This window comes from Raphanus sativus, unplaced genomic scaffold (assembly GCF_000801105.2).
Source record: "Raphanus sativus cultivar WK10039 unplaced genomic scaffold, ASM80110v3 Scaffold1400, whole genome shotgun sequence".
Taxonomy (NCBI): Eukaryota; Viridiplantae; Streptophyta; class Magnoliopsida; order Brassicales; family Brassicaceae; genus Raphanus; species Raphanus sativus.
Window position 1 is genome coordinate 1 of NW_026616712.1, and position 18,858 is coordinate 18,858.

At 32.7% G+C, this 18,858-nt stretch overlaps 1 long non-coding RNA gene across 3 annotated transcripts; it reads left to right on the forward strand.

The window, feature by feature from the left end:
- Positions 1-15,162: 15,162 nt before the first annotated feature.
- LOC130504180 (uncharacterized) lies at positions 15,163-18,574 on the forward strand. Of its 3 annotated transcripts, none has more exons than XR_008941168.1 (4): positions 15,163-15,688; positions 15,793-15,983; positions 16,125-17,965; positions 18,070-18,574. It is a non-coding gene; the product is annotated as an uncharacterized LOC130504180 (long non-coding RNA). The 3 variants fall into 3 exon arrangements; XR_008941169.1 differs by having other exon boundaries at positions 15,167-15,688; positions 15,793-17,965; positions 18,070-18,260; positions 18,402-18,574; XR_008941167.1 differs by having other exon boundaries at positions 15,793-17,965.
- Positions 18,575-18,858: the final 284 nt, after the last annotated feature.

Genomic DNA, 18,858 nt, shown 5'->3' on the forward strand with positions numbered 1-18,858 from the left:
TAACATTCATGAAATTAAAATATTCAAAATACAAAATAATTAAAACCGAGTTTGCCTCTCGGGGACATTGTTTGAAGAGCGGGAGGTAGAAGCTGATGGATCCAACGTCTCACCGAGAAAGGTACTCCCATATGACGTCCCTCGGTTTCTAAGTCTCTTTCTACCGCTAGCCAAACAATATCATCAATCTGAAAAAAATATGGATGGTTATAAAAAATTCAAATAATTATTTAAAAATAATCTAAAACAAATAATCTAATTTCATCATAAACTAATTCCAAACCTAAACTAATTACATCCTAAACTAATTCCAAACCTAATCTAACCACCTAACTAACCACCTAGAACTAAAAAAAATACCTAGAGAGAGAAGTCGATTGGTTGTAAGGGAGAGGGAAGTGAGATGTGAGTGTGCAACCAAATGGCTACGCGATGAGTATATATAGAATTTTATCGTAAATTGGTCGTACATGTACGACCAAATAAAGACTAATGGTCGTACAATGATCGTAAATGTACGACCAATTTACGACTAAAGGTGCATTTGGTCGTAAATTGGTCGTTCATTAAAGACTAATTTACTACCAATGGTGGCATTGGTAGTAAATTGGTTGTTTATTAATGACTAATTTACGACCAATAGTGCATTATACCCTAAACTCGAAACCCAAACCCCAAACCTCATAACCTCAAATGTTCTAACATAATTGTGTTTTACTATTATTAAACTCTTGGTATTGCATTTCAAATTATATATAACTTATCATAATGTTTGCTCAATTATATATGAAATTTTGTTTAAAAAATAAAACTTTGTATTTTGAGTATGAAAGTGTATAAAACTTATGAGATTTGGGATATGATATTTGAGGTTTGGGGTTTAAAATTTCAAGTTTAGGGCATAATGCACCATTGGTCGTAAATTAGTCATTAATAAACAACCAATTTACTACCAATGCCATCATTGGTAGTAAATTAGTCTTTAATGAACGACCAATTTACGACCACACGTGTCATTTGTCGTAAATTGGTTGTTTATTAATGACTAATTTACGATCAATAGTGCATTATACCCTAAATTCGAAACCCAAACCCCAAACCCCAAACCTCATGACCTCAAATGTTCTAACATAATTATGTTTTACTATTATTAAACTCTTGGTATTGCATTTCAAATTATATATAACTTATCATCATATTTGCTAAATAAAACTTTGTATTTTGGGTATGAAAGTGTATAGAACTTATGATATTTGGGATATGATATTTTAGGTTTGGGTTTTGAGGTTTAGGGTTTCAAGTTTAGGGCATAATACACTATTGGTCGTAAATTAGTCATTATTAAACAACCAATTTACTACCAATGCCACCATTGGTAGTAAATTAGTTTTTATTGAACGACCAATTTACGACCACACGTGTCACTGGTCGTAAATTGGTTGTTCATTAATGACTAATTTACTACCAATAATGCATTACACCCTAAACTCGAAACCCAAACCCCAAACCCCAAACCCCAAACCTCATGACCTCAAATGTTCTAACATAATGAAACTTGATCACTCGTCATCAGAAATATCATCCACTTCATCATTTTCTTACTTATTTGTGTTAGAACATTTGTGTTTTACTATTATTAAACATAATCCAGGAAATGAAAAACTTCCAGAAGATACAACGTTCGAAGCTAACGAAGATGAATTTGAAGAAAATGATGAAGTGGATGATGTTTCTGATGACGAGTGATCAAGTTTCATTATGTTAGAACATTTGTGTTTTACTATTATTAAACTCTTGGTATTGCATTTCAAATTATATATAAATTATCATCATGTTTGCTCAATTATATATGAAATTTTGTTTAAAAATAAAATTTTGTATTTTGGATATGAAAGTGTATAAAACTTATGATATTTGGGATATGATATTTGAGGTTTGGGGTTTAGGATTTCAGGTTTATGGCATAATGCACTATTGGTCGTAAATTAGTCATTAATAAACAACCAATTTACTACAAATGCCACCATTGGTAGTAAATTAGTCTTTAATGAACGATTAATTTACGACCACACGTGTCATTGGTCGTAAATTGGTTGTTCATTAATGACTAATTTACGAACAATAATGCATTATACCCTAAACTCGAAACCCAAACCCCAAATCCCAAACCCCAAACCTCATGACCTCAAATGTTCTAATATAATGAAACTTGATCACTCGTCATCAGAACCATCATCCATTTCATCATTTTCTTACTTATTTGTGTTAGAACATATTTATTTTACTATTATTAAACATAATCCGGGATATGAAGAACTTCCAGAAGATACAACATTCGAAGCCAACAAAGATGAATTTGAAGAAAATGATGAAGTGGATGATGTTTCTGATGACGAGTGATCAAATTTCATTATATTAGAACATTTGTGTTTTACTATTATTAAACTCTTGATATTGCATTTCAAATTATATATAACTTATCATCATATTTGCTCAATTATATATGAAATTTTGTTTAAAAAATAAAACTTTGTATTTTGGGTATGAAAGTGTATAAAACTTATGATATTTGGGATATGATATTTGAGGTTTGGGGTTTGGGGTTTAGGGTTTCATGTTTAGAGTATAATGTACTATTGGTCGTAAATTAGTCATTAATAAGCAACCAATTTACTACCAATGCCACCATTGGTAGTAAATTAGTCTTTGATGAATGACTAATTTACGACTACATGTATTAGTTGCAACTTTACGACCAATTTACGACCAATTGTGCTTTAGTCGTAAGTTGGTCGTAAAGTGGTTCCAAAATTACGACCACGAATCTGTTCGTTAACATTGGTCGTTAACGCCATGTTTTCTTGTAGTATAATCTGGTTCAGCAAGGTGGTTAACTCATGGTTTACGGTTTAGAATATCGACTTAGTATGTGTCCTAAGCTCGTAAAACTCGTGTATCATTTAATTTGTTTGCTTTGATTTGGTTTACGAGAATCATTTGAAGATAATGATTTTTTTCTGATTCAGAAAACCCCGACCCATAAACATCAAAATATAGTTTATTCTTGAATTTCTATTTATTTTATCTATTTTTTTAAAAAAATTTAAGTTTTGATTTTATTTTGATTTTTATGAATTCTTATTTTTGTGGATTTTTATGATTTCTTTCAAGTTTTTATTATTTTTTATATATTTATTTTATTAATAAAATAAAATAATTATTTTGTGATTTTTTGTAATTGATTTTACTGATTCTCGTAGATTCTAATAAAATAAAAATCATTATCTTGAATTTATATTTATTTTATTTAAATTTATTTTTTATTTTATTATGATTTTTATGAAGTTTTTGATTTTTTGGGATTTGTATGATTTTCCAAGTTTTTATTATTATAATATTTTTTATTTTATTAATAAAATAAAATAATTATTGTTGTGATTTTTTTTGTAATTTTTTTGATTTTTGAATTTTGTTTTGAATTTTTATGAATTGTTTATGATTTTTTCTATTTTCCTGTTTTTTTCTATTTATTTATTATTAAAAAAAATTAAAAAAAAACCGAGACGTCATCACTTTTGAACAGTACCGGTTACGAATTTGACTTGATGTACAAGTAAGCCAGATTAGAGGTTTAACATGCTAAATTTGCCAACTTGAATGTTTAAAGTGCTTGTGAAATACTCTCAGGGTTTAAAGTGTAAGTGGCTGCCACCTTAAAGATTTTTTATGCGAATTTCCCTGATAAAATCTCATTCCACTTTTATTTTGGATCCCAAGAGTATTCTTTAGGGTTTATCTGACATACATTCGTAGAGATTAGTTTACCAAAAAGTAACGAAAATTTGTGAAAGCTCATACATTGATCTAAAGCCTTTCCATATATTTTCATCACTTTCATAACTTCTTCACATTCACGGGTTCGACCTTATAAAAAAAAAGATCAGAAAAAGATGGCGGATACCGAGGGGCTAGCGCATATTTTTCCTAGATTGACCATTCATGAGGATTTTATATTTGACAGTTGTGATTCATTGCATGATCCATTCAATCCATGTGGATGAGAAACCCATTTTCCATTACTGCTCGGATGAAGTATCATTCCATTATATCATATGTTTCGTCGTATATGTCTTAATACCCATTCTTTTTGTCCTCCCACTTAGCTTTGTAAAATACATCACTTAGATTAACAAAATACAACTCTTATATTTCAATAAACTTGTTGTTACCAGTTTTTTGTCTGCTTCCAAGTAAAATACATCCTCTGTTTTAGTTCGCTAGTGTCGATGTTTTGGAAGGGTCTGATCTGTTGTATTACGGTAGATGCAGTAGCTGGGCGGTCAATAGGAACCTAGCGCCTAGAACAATTAATCGACTCGTAATCGAGGCTAGGTGTTAAATATTATTTGCATAGTTCTTACATGCTAAATTGTATATGTTATTAAATATATAGTTTCATGATTCAACAGATTTAATATTTACCTACTCCCACATCAATAACCCTTTTTGGACCTGTAATATTTTACTATTTAACCCATATTTTACCGTTTTTCATACATTTAATTCACCATTATGAATCATTATTTTGTAGAGGTTTTACTCTATTGTTCTACATTTCAAACTCTTTTTCCACATCCACATCCATAATTCTGTATTTTTATCATTTTGTACTGACAAAATTAAATAGATTATGGTTGGAGTAGGTATACATAAACCCTAAACTTTAAACTATGATTCAACAAGTTTCATATTTACCTACTCACACATCAATAACCCTTTTTGGACTTGTAATATTTTGCTATGCAACCTATATTTTACCGTTTTCATACTAGTAAATTCACCATTATGAATATGTATTTTGTAGAGGTTTCACTCTACTGTTCTACATTTCAAAATTTTTTTTCCACATCCATGATTTTGTATTTTTATCATTTTAAATAGATAATGGTTGGAGTAGGTATGCATAAACCCACCTAGCCACAACAACTGTAGTGTTTCACATTCTCGTTTGCTTATACATCTTATCATTATGTTTAACATGCAATTTGAATTATCATTATATTTATCATATACAGGCCCGGTCCAATAAAATTTATTTTCTAAAGAAAAATAAAAAAAATTGATGCCCTGTAGAAACGAAGTGAGAACTTTTATCCCAACACAGTGCTACCATGCACAATCACTGCACTATAAGCAATATTTAATATATTGATGCCCTTAAATTTTTTATGCATTTTGGCATTCAAAGCCCTAATTTTACTATCTCTAGGTCATAACCGGCACTGATTAAAGACTATGTAAGTTTGGATTCTCGTTTGCATGTGCTTAAATACAAGTACAACATCATTAATTTTTATTGGCTATTAGAAGATAACAGACGTGAGCCTTTTTTGCATTCATGCGCATCATTATTTGCGCATCTGATAGCCCTATTTTGGGCTTATTTTCTTACTAACCATATTGTGAATTAAAATAAAATATTCATTCAAACATAAAGAAATTAACATCTATTATCCTTTGTTCTGATTATCCTTTATTTTGCCAAGTAGCCAGTGATAAAGAGAATGAATCAATGATGTTGACGTTTGGAAGTATGGCAAGGAGTGAAACAAAATTATCTCATATCACACTACAAGAAAAATGCTCATTGTTAGCGCGGGTTATATGCTATGTTAGCGTTTTGATAGCTCATTCACGACTGCTGTGTATACGGCAGCCATCATAGGTACCCCCTCTACAATAACGTTTTTCTTTGATGCTACGAAATGTTCATTTACGATAGCATTAATTAGCTGATGTTATTAATGAATCTACGGCACGGTTATTTTTTTTACAAATTGATTATGATACGTATTGCGTGCCATGGTATCGACTTCTATAATAGCAGTAGCTTATTTTGGTAATTGCTGTGGTTAAGTGCTATACTAAAGGTTTTAGTAGCTTAGAAATATATTATGATAATTTACATTATATGAAATTATTAATGCTATGATTTACAAGCATAACTGTTTTTTTAGCTATTGTTATTTTGTGTAGAAGCTATGAATTTGCATTTTCGAAAATTTGTAATAAAAAAAAAGCATAAACTTCAAAACAAAGTAACATTTCATAAAATAAGTTTCACATACATAAGTCATTACACATAAGTGTTACTGATGCAGTTCTAAAACACAAACCAAAGTCATGCATAAGCAATAATATCATACATCAAGTTCATTAGCGTAGCTTAAACACTAGCTAATTCTGGACCTAAGTTCTTCATTCCCTCAGCTTCTGCAACAATGAAAACTCTGATCAGTTATGTAATTACATATGCAGGTTTAAACAAACAAAACATAATACTTACAGCAGCTTAAAATATGACCAATTTATCAATTGGCCATGCAATTGATGAACCGTGTGCATCTTTCAAACACTCTATTTCATCAGATTTCCTTCAAACTTCTGCATCATCTACGAGCACTGCATCTACCCACACTTTAGCTGCTTTCGGACCCAACCGCACAAAGTGGACCATTTGAGTTGGGTCTGTTGAATGGATACGACCTTCAGCAACAACTTGTTTCCTCTCACCAATGTCCATCAATTTGCATTTCTGATTCTATTTCATTGTCTGAGATCCATGCTTAAGCTGACACTTTACAATATCCATGCACACAATTCAGAACACAAATATTAAGATGACCTGATGATTGAATATATAAGTTAAAAATTTACCTGATCAGTTGCAGGAGACTCCTCAGTATGAATTGATGTTGTTGCTCTTGATGTTGCACATTTTCTCCCACTTGTATCAGTAGGCGACTTAGAACCACCAGATGTAACTTTCATACCCGTAGGAGATTGTCCTCTTGTTGCTTCTGGTGGATTTTCAAAGACAACTTTGCTAGCAGGCCATGATAGAAAACAATGTAAGCAGTCCTCAAGGTATGAATGATCCATCGTAGGCCTCCATAAATATGTTCCATGCTCATGTACAACATCCAAGAATATTTTAACTGCTTTAGGTCCTAGAGGAAGTCCATTAACCAGTGCTTTTGGTTCTTTTGTCTGCCAACGTCCTTCACCAACAACTACACTATCATCAGAAAAATCCAGAAGTTTGCATTTGTTGAGAGAATTTGCTCTTGAGCCCTATCAAACACATTCAGAAAAAGAAGTTATCATAGGCGAAATAATGACCTTATTAACTATGTAACTGCAAGAATGAAAAACATTTACCAGTGGTACAATGTCTTCATGTCCAATCCCCAGACCTAGTTCCACGCATTTTTTCTTCGGCCATGCAATAATATGACCAACAGCTTCCTTAATTGTGCACATGTTACTCGCAGGTCTCCAGAGGAATGCTTCAGGTTCAGTAGCTTCATCAACAAAGACTTTAACATCATTAGGACCTAATCGACTGTCATTCACTATGTCTTCAGGGTCAGAAGAAATGATACGACCCTCAGCAACGTTTCCATCTTCATCAGCCCAGTCAATGAGAAGACACTTCTTATGTGGTATCTTGTTCACACTCTATTAAATGTTCAGTTGTAAAAGTTTAAGAGTACTGTAAAGTAGAAAAAAAATGCCATTGATCTCATATAAATTACTTACTCTTGCAGCCGAGTTTTCACTCACTTCATTGTCATCTCTCTGTAACATAAACCCAACACAGAGCTTATTATTATGTGATAAGCACATATCTTTATGTATTCTTGGAGATGTAACTAACCTGATTTTTAACTCTCGCAAGTTCAGACTGTAGCTCAGTAACCTTTTGCATGAGATCAATTTGTGTCTGTTGCATTTCTGAAATTGACTTCTGGTTGACATTGAAGCAAGCTAATTTCGTCTTACTAATATTCCTCCCCATTGCTCTCATACAACCAGGATTATCAGGTCTTAAGACCTGGATGAGTGTATTTTCATCCAGATTTTTTCCACTCTGACTACCACCCTTAACAATATCAGCTGCCTTTTTCTGTAGACCACATTACAATTAACAGAAAAAGTTATAAGATTGTCTTAATAGGAGGAACATATTATGTTATAAACTTACAATTTTCTCAGCAGCATTTGTGTTGATGGGAGTTCCATCTTTTCTTGTACGTGACCTCACCCAGACTTTTAGTCTCGACACTTCAGATTTGTCTTCAGAACTATTTTTCTGTTGCAAAATTATATGTCAACAGCCTCGTCTACAGATAAAAAAGGAAACCAAAATCTGAGATAAATATGGTTACCATCTCTTCTGCTAGTCTAACCATTCCCTTTCTACTACAAGTGTGAGGAATCTGTTTGCTTCTCCTCTCTTTGTAGCTATCACTCAGAACCTATCATTTTGTAATAATGATCTTATTAATCTAGTTAGTAATAACGATATTATTCATCTAAGAACGTGAATAATAATGTATACCTTGAATTCTTGGCTTGTTTTTAGCTTCACAAATTTGCGCCACTCAATTGGATGAACATTCTTAGGTCTGAGATTCATCCTTTGTTGGTTATTTTCAGCTTCATTGATTTGGGTAACTAGACGTGACTTGGATGATCTCCACAAGGCTCCCATCTGCTTAAGAACTGCAACCCTTTGGTGGTCCTCATCAACTTCAAACCTTGCCTGCACACGTAGTTAGCCAACCAATAATCAATAACTTGATGTCTGTTCATAAATATACATGCTGATTGTTTAGAAACTGTCACCTGGACTGATTTCCAAAGGACTGTCTTCATTTCTTCAGTAATTTTTTTCCAATTTTCAACTGTATAAGGCACGTGCTCCCTTACCAACAGACCCAAATATGAAGATAGCTTGACTGAACCAGGACCATAAGCTTCTCCCATAAAAGTGAAATCGACATGAACTCTGGTATTTGGATTTTTGGCTAGGTCTCTCATCATTGTTGGACCACGCTTTTTCTTACGGGAGGTTCCACCTTCAGCCTCCTGAGTATGTTCTATCTCTCCTTCAGGCTCGTCGCCATTATATTGCTCTGGTTGAGGCTCCTCTTCCTGTTGTTGCTCCTCCACACGTTCGTCTTCCTGTTCTTGGTCCTCCACTATTTTGACTTTTCCTATCAACTGACATTGTGTGAAACCTCTGCCCATTAACAATGAATCCTGTATATGATCTCGCTGAACAACGTGGACCATAAGCTATCCACTTAAGTGTGTCGTCATGTTCTGTAGAATCAAGAGGCACCTGTTAAAGAAATCACAAGTCATTTACCAATACAGTAGGCAGTGTATAAGAGGAGAATTGTATAATGTAATTCATCACCTTCTCTTTTAGCCAGGAAGCAAAATTCTTAGTATGCATACTCCATAACGTTGATGCATCTCGCTGACACCTTCCATCTGTGTCTTGTAAATATTGTAGATGCTCACTAGTAGCAGATCAAAATAGAAATAAATTAGAAAAATTAGTTGATTGTAAATAAAAACTATGTAATGAAAGATTAATTTCTACTTACTCTACATAAGGTTCGACCAGATCCATGTTTTGGATGATAGCAAGATGAGCAATTCTCTTTTCCGTTTCAGTGAGAGTTACTGAAGTAGCAGAGGTTGTTGGACGACCCTCTAAGACAGAATTGTTCTCATACTCTGTGTTTCTATCCTGTTTCTCTTGAACATTTGTTGTTTTCTTCAGGAACTCACTACAAAACTGGATACATTCCTCCGCAAGGTAGCACTCAGTTATGCAGCCCTCTGGTCTTGCAGGATTTCTAACAAAGTCTTTTAGGACTTTCTACCTGAATCAAATAGCAAATGTCAGTTTTGATTTTTAGTGTAACAGAATAAAAAAAAATCATATATATCTACCTTTCAAACGGGTACATCCATCTAAAGTGGACTGGTCCACCAAGCCGAGCTTCTCTTCCTAGATGGACAGTCAAATGAAGCATGATATCAAACAAACTTGGAGGAAAATATCTTTCAAACAAGCACAGAGTCTCAACAATCTCAGCTTCCATAACCAGAAGCTTCTCCATGTCAATCACTCTCTGACACAACAGATTGAAGAAAGAGCATAATCTAAAAATTGCAAGCCTCAGTCCTTTTGGCAGCAACCCTTTAAGTGCAATCGGCAGAAGTTGTTGCATCAACACATGGTAGTCATGTGATTTCAGACCAGAGACTTTACAGTCATCCAACAAGACACCTCTTGATATGTTAGAACAATATCCATCTGGCCCTTTGAAGTCAAATAAACGCCTGCAAAATATCTTCTTTTCTTGCTTGGACAAAGACCACGGTGCTGGAGGGAGATAGGTTCTTTTTCCTTGAACTCTAGGGTGCAAATCCGGCCTAATACCAAGCTCCTCCAGATCCTTACGAGCGTCAAGACCATCCTTAGATTTCCCACAGTGCAACAACGTTGAAACTAAGCTTGCAGCAACATTTCTCTCCACATGCATTACATCTAAGTGCCTCACCGGAAGTTCCTACACATGAGAAACAAAACATCATATTTAGTTAAGAAAATAATAGTGATGAGAAAAAAAAATTAAGTAAATGAAATAATAATCTAACCTCCCAATAAGGTAGCTTGAAGAATATTGACCTCTTCTTCCATCTAGATAACTCATCCTCATCTACTAGTACTTCTTCCTCTTCATCTGATATTCACTCGACATACCCTCAATATCAGACCCTAAATCAGTTGAACCTTGCATCATTTTTCTCTTACTGGCAGACCGTTTGAAATTTCCAAAATCATTGTGAAAATTTCTCAGATGCTGAGAAATATCACGCCCAGTAAGTATTCTTCCCCTTCTCCCTTGTTCTACTTTTCCATCAAACCATTTCTTCTTTCCTCTAAAACTGTGAGTTGGTGGCAGACCCTTTCTATGACCCATATACACATGCTTTCTGCTGAACTTCAACCACATGCTCTCTGTATTTTTTCCACATAACGGACATCCTATTTTCCCCTTTACTTTACAGCCTGCTAGATTCCCATAAGCTGGAAAGTCGCTGATTGTCCAAAGCAGCATCCCCTTTAGTGTAAAAGCTGATCGAGTTAGAGCGTCGTATGTTACCTCTCCAATGCTCCACAGAGTGTTAAAATCGTCGATTAAGGGTTCTAAATACACATCTATGCTATTACCAGGCTGATGTGGACCAGGAATCAGCAAAGAAAGCATGATGTTCTCCTTCTTCATACACAGGTCTGGAGGTAAGTTGTAGTTAAATAGCAGAACAGGCCAGCAACTATACATCAAGTTCTTCATGTTGAATGGATTGAATCCATCTGTTGAAAGTCCCAGCCTCAGGTTCCTTGCTTCATCTGCAAACGTAGGGTATTTGGCATTCATATGATCCCATGTCACAGAATCTACAGGATGACACAGCTTTCCATCACTGTTTTTGTTGGTAAGTGCCACCTCAAATCGTTGGCCATTTCTTCAGACCGGAACATTCTCTTCAGCCTTGGTATTACAGGGAAGTAACAGAGAACTTTCTGTGGGACGCCTTTCTTCGTCTCACCCGTGTGGACATTAGTCTTCCACCTTGAAGCCTTGCATTTAGGACACTTATCGAGCTTCTTGAACCTCTTTCTGAATAGGCAGCAGTCATTGACACAGGCATGGATCTTCTCGTAGCCCATGTCAAATGATTTCAAGAACTTCTTCACGTCATAGAGTGATGTGTGCAAGACATTTTCTTCAGGTAACATGTCTGGCAAGGTCTCTAGCAAATCATTGAAGCTCTTGTCAGACCACCCATTCTGAGTCTTCAATCTGAACAACGAAACAATTGCAGATAACTTGCTATGGCTTGAACAGCTCAGATACAATGGTGTTTCAGCGTCAGCTAGCTTTGCCAAGAACTCATCTTCTTTCTTGTCCTCTCCCTCTGCCATATCAGATATATTCCCCATACCAGCTAACTCTTCATCAAAACACTCAGCAGCTCTGAACAACCCATAGATCTCATCCTTCCACTCACTTCCTTAGCTTTCATCAGCAACCTCTGCGTTTAACTCTCCATGTAGATACCAATCAGCCCGCTTCTTATAACCCTCCTCCATACCCCTAGTAACAAGATGATCAACTACCACACTTGCTGAATGTCGAACTATGTTACGGCAGTCAATACACGGACATAGAATAACATCAACCCCTCCCATTGCTGAAGTCACATCCCGGACAAATTTTGAAGCCCCTCTCTTATATCCAGGATCAACTCTGCCATTAACAATAAAAAGAAAAACAAAATTAGCCAAGTTAAGTCAGTAATCACCAAAAGAAACATGAGATATACGCTTAAGCTCATTACCTGTTTAGATGTACCCAAGCTTTGTCCATAATGTTGTGTTCGAACCTAAGTTGAAACCTTTTGTAACGAAACGAACTTATAACATAACACATAAGAGTCAGAGCATGTAATGATTTAGCAAAAATATTCAGAGCATGAAACGATACCAACCAAAGCAAAAATATTCAGAGCAAAAATATTCAGAGCATCAAAGCAACCAACATATCAAAGCAACCAAGAAATTTTTTTTAAAAAACTTCGATTTTAGCTTAACACCGACAGAGATGTAGAAATCGTGACTTCCTATACCTAAGAGATGTAGCACAGGAGTTGAATCGGAGTTGGGAGAAGCGGGGATGAAGGAGAGTGATGGAGAATCGAGGCGGAGATGGAGAACCAGAGATGGAGAATCGAGGTGGAGATGGTAATAGAGAGAGAACGAGAGAGAAGGAGATGGAGAATATTGATTTCTCTTAGGGTTTTGTCGAGAAATGGGGGAAAATGAGAGAGAAGAGAGGGAATGTGGAAGAGAGAGAGGGAAAACAGAAAAGATTAGCTACTTTTTACTAAGTATTTCGTCTAAAAGCTGTTTTTAGCTTCCCGCTTAGCAAAACTCTATCATAGCATTTATATAATGCTAACATATACTAAAAACAAATTCTCTCACCAACGACAACAGTTCGGTAAAACGTGCTATAACAATGTGCTATGAATAGCAACTTTTTTGTAGTGTCAAATTATACAAGAAGACAAGATCAAATAATGATCTATCGCATAATTAAAACATAATATATAGTATAAGACAAACCTAAATATAAACAAATTAAAATATGATATATAATATACTATAATTTAAAAAATTTATAAAAATATGAATATTAACTAATTTCCTTAAACTATAAACCTGACTCTCCAATCTCAACCCACACCTTCTAAATACTAAATCATAAATACCAATCATTAAATCCTAGATCCAAATATCAAAATTTAAAAATAATACATAATATTTTATAGTATTAAAGGCTTAAAGGCTTCACTTCTTCCAATTTTCTTAACCAAAACCATAATGCATTTCTTACAATATATATTCTCAAGCATGTCCAAGAAAATTTCTCCTTAAAAGTTTACATTTTCTTCCTAAAATAAACCAGGTTAATGCTTCTCCATAATTTTGATGTAGAGAAAGGTAGGTTCAAACTTTGAATGAATCCTACAAATTAACTTTGTGGCATGAAATTGGATTATTTTACTTATGCAAAAGTTTTCTGATCTGTGTATTGTTTAATTTGAATCTCACACGTACATGATGAGTTATATAAAAGACGTTCATTGATCAAAGACCGAGTAAAAGTGAAAACACTGAATTTCTATGAAAATATGATCAACTCGGCAATAAAAAGGTGAACTATGAAACCCCTAGCTCTTATGATGTAAAGCACGTGTTTGTGAATATCTCTCATTGTCCTCAGCCATCTCCTTTTATAGTCGATTACTTTCATTTTTTTCTCTAGTCGGCGTAACCTCTGACCGCCTTTTGTCCAAGACTCCAAGTGGGTCGAGTTTAGTTTACTTTGAGCCTTGTCTGAGGAATATAGTTCATCTTCAACAATATTTTTCCCCTGTTCATTGTGATAGACAAAGTTGATCTCAATGTTCTAAAAGTAAAAAACTCGAATCTGTCTTTGAAAATGGTAGCTGACTTTCATCTTAGCGTATTGTTAAACCTCAACATAGTTAATCATAAACCATTACAGATCCATTTTTTAAATTACCCTCACCATTGAAATCGTAAACCGGACTCCAGTTTATTCTAAAATGTAGATTTTCTCTCAAGCTCCCTATAGTCGGGCTATAGATTAACGTAATTCAAAATCTCTGATGAAGTATCATTAAAAACATAATTTCGTATATGAATTTTTTTTCCGTTGGTTGTTGGTTGTAGCTCATTTTTCTTGCTAAAAACAGCTTCCTACTGCATTCATTTGAGCGATTGAATCATCTTTCTGTAAAGAAGGCTCTCTTTTGGTGCCAATAATGACATATCCCAATTTCTAGGGAGGCTTACTTGGCAACTTGAGAGGAAATTTCGAAACTTTTTTCTTTCTTTGTTCCACTTTTTTGGAAAAGAATACACTTTTTTTTTGGTAGACTTATTTTTCAATTTAAGAAAAATGATGAAAATTCTACATTTAGATGAAATACAAAAATATTCTATTGATTTTCAAGAGGGAGAAGCGCATGGGAGCCTTTATCAATACTATTAAAACAGAAGACCCTTTTTTGAGGTGACCTCCTGTTTCACAAGTATTTACCATCATGTGCCACTGAGTTAATTTTAGGCTATTGTTTTTATTTAATATTTTTATTCTTTTACTAAAATCGCTGCTTTTATTTTTTGAGAAATCGTTGCCTTTGTTTAAATGCAATAATTACATGACACTGCCATTTATATTTAATCAATTATTTTCTCATTAATCGTTCTTGATATATATGTAAAATCTTCAAAAAAATAACTATTAATACATGTTTTTCCCAATCGAACAAGTTCAGTGCTTTTGACGATCATCTAATTATTTTTCACAGACATATTATTTCTTCACGTAGATTTTTATGTCCATTAAATTTCACGCATTCATATATACATTTTAATCTATACTATCAAATACAGTGACATTTTATAATCCAACCCGTAACTCTAAAGTTTTATTACGGTTCCGAGGTAATTCTATTTAAAAAATTCAATAAATTCATAAGAAATTGAAAACCGTTGATGAACATTAATAGTAATCAAAGATGATAATTGTGTACTACAGTTCATAGCATATTTATTCTAAATATATATATATATATATATATTACTGATTTTAAAATGAAAATTGCTGATTTTTCTCCCTAACAATATTAACCAAATATGATTAACAATATTTTAAATTTTGGCTACTAAAAAAAAATTGTGTAACCGTTTTAGAATATCCATATCCCAAATCACATTTATAACAAACTAAAAGAGCATATTTGCATATACCAAAAAAGTAAATAATATCTTAGCAGATATATTTCTCTTTTTTTCAGTTTCAAAATTATCATTTCAATTTTTCATAACGAATCCAAAGAGAATATACTCCTAATTATACCAAAACTCGGTTCGCAAGGCATATCTTTATAAATATCTTTAAACGAAAATCTTTAATATCCATGTATCCTCTTTAAACCTATTTATTTTGCTATATATACTATCTAAGCGACACATTCAATCTAAACTAAAGCACACAACTTAAGCAAACAAAATAAATGCTACACCAAAGTTATCATATACATGTCCGATATCAAGCTTTACAAAACTGAATGGTGGATCGCAGTGAAAGTTGTTCACACCAGATAACAATTCAGTGAACAATTTGGTGAGACATTGGAACTCATTTTCTCTGACAAGAAGGTAAACGATTTTGAGCTGCTTTACGTATGTAATATACAATATTTATGGCGTTTTTGTACCTTACCATTATTGACTTATTAACTCTGTTTTTCATCATTGCAAAGGATCAAAAAATCATGCATCATGCAAAAAACTACTTGCTTAGTTTGGGCAGGGACTTCCATGTGGGTGATTGGAAAAACAGAGAATTATTTCCACTAAGTGCAGCAGCTGGTGGATACTAACCTACCACTCACGTTATAAAATGGGGTTTATGAAGTTCACCTCCATTACTCCATATAAATTCAGTAATATGGTATGTTTATGGATTTACTGCAGCTTTAAACTATATTGAATGGAATTCTAAACAATTTTTTTCTGATTGGTAAGTTCTTAAAGACGTGTTTGTATTACATTTTTGTGATTATTCATTAATATGTGTTTCTGTTGTATATAGATGTTGTGGAACAAGCCATAGATATTGTAGAAAAAAGCCATTAAACGTAAGTAACCACCTTCTTTTAAAAAAAACGAAACCACCTTCTACAGCCGCTTATAAACTCCTATTTTATAGGCTATGTATAAGGCAACAAATAAAAAATATCGAACTCATATTTGGTACATAAATATACGGAATTTAAATTTATGATCTACAAAGTATATTTTTGGAAGTAAATTTAAGATTACTAAAACTATTTAAGTTAATATTATTATGGAATTATTATTTATAAAAATATATACTTATGAAGAGACCAGTTATAGTCAATATGTGACCTCACAACCCATCCATACATAGTGTTATTTGCTTAATTGTTACTCTAATGGTGAAATGATAAGAATTTATTTAACGGATTTTAAATAGGTTATTAAAAAAAAAATATTTACTAAATGTGATTTTACTTGAAGTTAGTGAAGAACATATCAACCCATTTGTAAATATATATAACAAAATATATTAAAATTATTTTTTTAAGACATTTTTCAAAAAAAAAACGGTTTTCGGTGCGGGTTAGATTTAATATTGGTTTTTGGATATAACACTTTTAAGAACCGTTCGAGTATATATGTCAAGTCTAACAGAGCACGAGACTTTGATTTTCGAGTCGATTCCGAATCGGATTCTTTGGGTACGAAACATTCTTAACTAATTATGTTAGGAAACTACTAAAAAAATATAATATGTTGCAAACTTTAAAAATAAATTATTAAAATAATCTCTTATATGCATATGACACCAATATATAGTTATACAACTTGACATATTTAATATATTTACCAAAAATTTACTAAATTAAATTAATATTAAACACAAATATGATTAAGAAAATAACACAAATATAAAAATTAAATTTCTCAAAAAAATTAAAACAAAAAATATACCCTAAAGATGACCACCCAAAGATGTTTTTTCTCATCAAGAATATATATGTTACTGAGAGGAATAACAAAACCCTAGCTTCTCACATCATTATCTCTCTCTCTCTCTCTCTCTCTTTCGCATCATTTCGTACCCTCATCTCTCTATCAAATACAGTGACATTTTATAATCCAACCCGTAACTCTAAAGTTTTATTACGGTTCCGAGGTAATTCTATTTAAAAAATTCAATAAATTCATAAGAAATTGAAAACCGTTGATGAACATTAATAGTAATCAAAGATGATAATTGTGTACTACAGTTCATAGCATATTTATTCTAAATATATATATATATATATTACTGATTTTAAAATGAAAATTGCTGATTTTTCTCCCTAACAATATTAACCAAATATGATTAACAATATTTTAAATTTTGGCTACTAAAAAAAAATTGTGTAACCGTTTTAGAATATCCATATCCCAAATCACATTTATAACAAACTAAAAGAGCATATTTGCATATACCAAAAAAGTAAATAATATCTTAGCAGATATATTTCTCTTTTTTTCAGTTTCAAAATTATCATTTCAATTTTTCATAACGAATCCAAAGAGAATATACTCCTAATTATACCAAAACTCGGTTCGCAAGGCATATCTTTATAAATATCTTTAAACGAAAATCTTTAATATCCATGTATCCTCTTTAAACCTATTTATTTTGCTATATATACTATCTAAGCGACACATTCAATCTAAACTAAAGCACACAACTTAAGCAAACAAAATAAATGCTACACCAAAGTTATCATATACATGTCCGATATCAAGCTTTACAAAACTGAATGGTGGATCGCAGTGAAAGTTGTTCACACCAGATAACAATTCAGTGAACAATTTGGTGAGACATTGGAACTCATTTTCTCTGACAAGAAGGTAAACGATTTTGAGCTGCTTTACGTATGTAATATACAATATTTATGGCGTTTTTGTACCTTACCATTATTGACTTATTAACTCTGTTTTTCATCATTGCAAAGGATCAAAAAATCATGCATCATGCAAAAAACTACTTGCTTAGTTTGGGCAGGGACTTCCATGTGGGTGATTGGAAAAACAGAGAATTATTTCCACTAAGTGCAGCAGCTGGTGGATACTAACCTACCACTCACGTTATAAAATGGGGTTTATGAAGTTCACCTCCATTACTCCATATAAATTCAGTAATATGGTATGTTTATGGATTTACTGCAGCTTTAAACTATATTGAATGGAATTCTAAACAATTTTTTTCTGATTGGTAAGTTCTTAAAGACGTGTTTGTATTACATTTTTGTGATTATTCATTAATATGTGTTTCTGTTGTATATAGATGTTGTGGAACAAGCCATAGATATTGTAGAAAAAAGCCATTAAACGTAAGTAACCACCTTCTTTTAAAAAAAACGAAACCACCTTCTACAGCCGCTTATAAACTCCTATTTTATAGGCTATGTATAAGGCAACAAATAAAAAATATCGAACTCATATTTGGTACATAAATATACGGAATTTAAATTTATGATCTACAAAGTATATTTTTGGAAATAAATTTAAGATTACTAAAACTATTTAAGTTAATATTATTATGGAATTATTATTTATAAAAATATATACTTATGAAGAGACCAGTTATAGTCAATATGTGACCTCACAACCCATCCATACATAGTGTTATTTGCTTAATTGTTACTCTAATGGTGAAATGATAAGAATTTATTTAACGGATTTTAAATAGGTTATTAAAAAAAAAATATTTACTAAATGTGATTTTACTTGAAGTTAGTGAA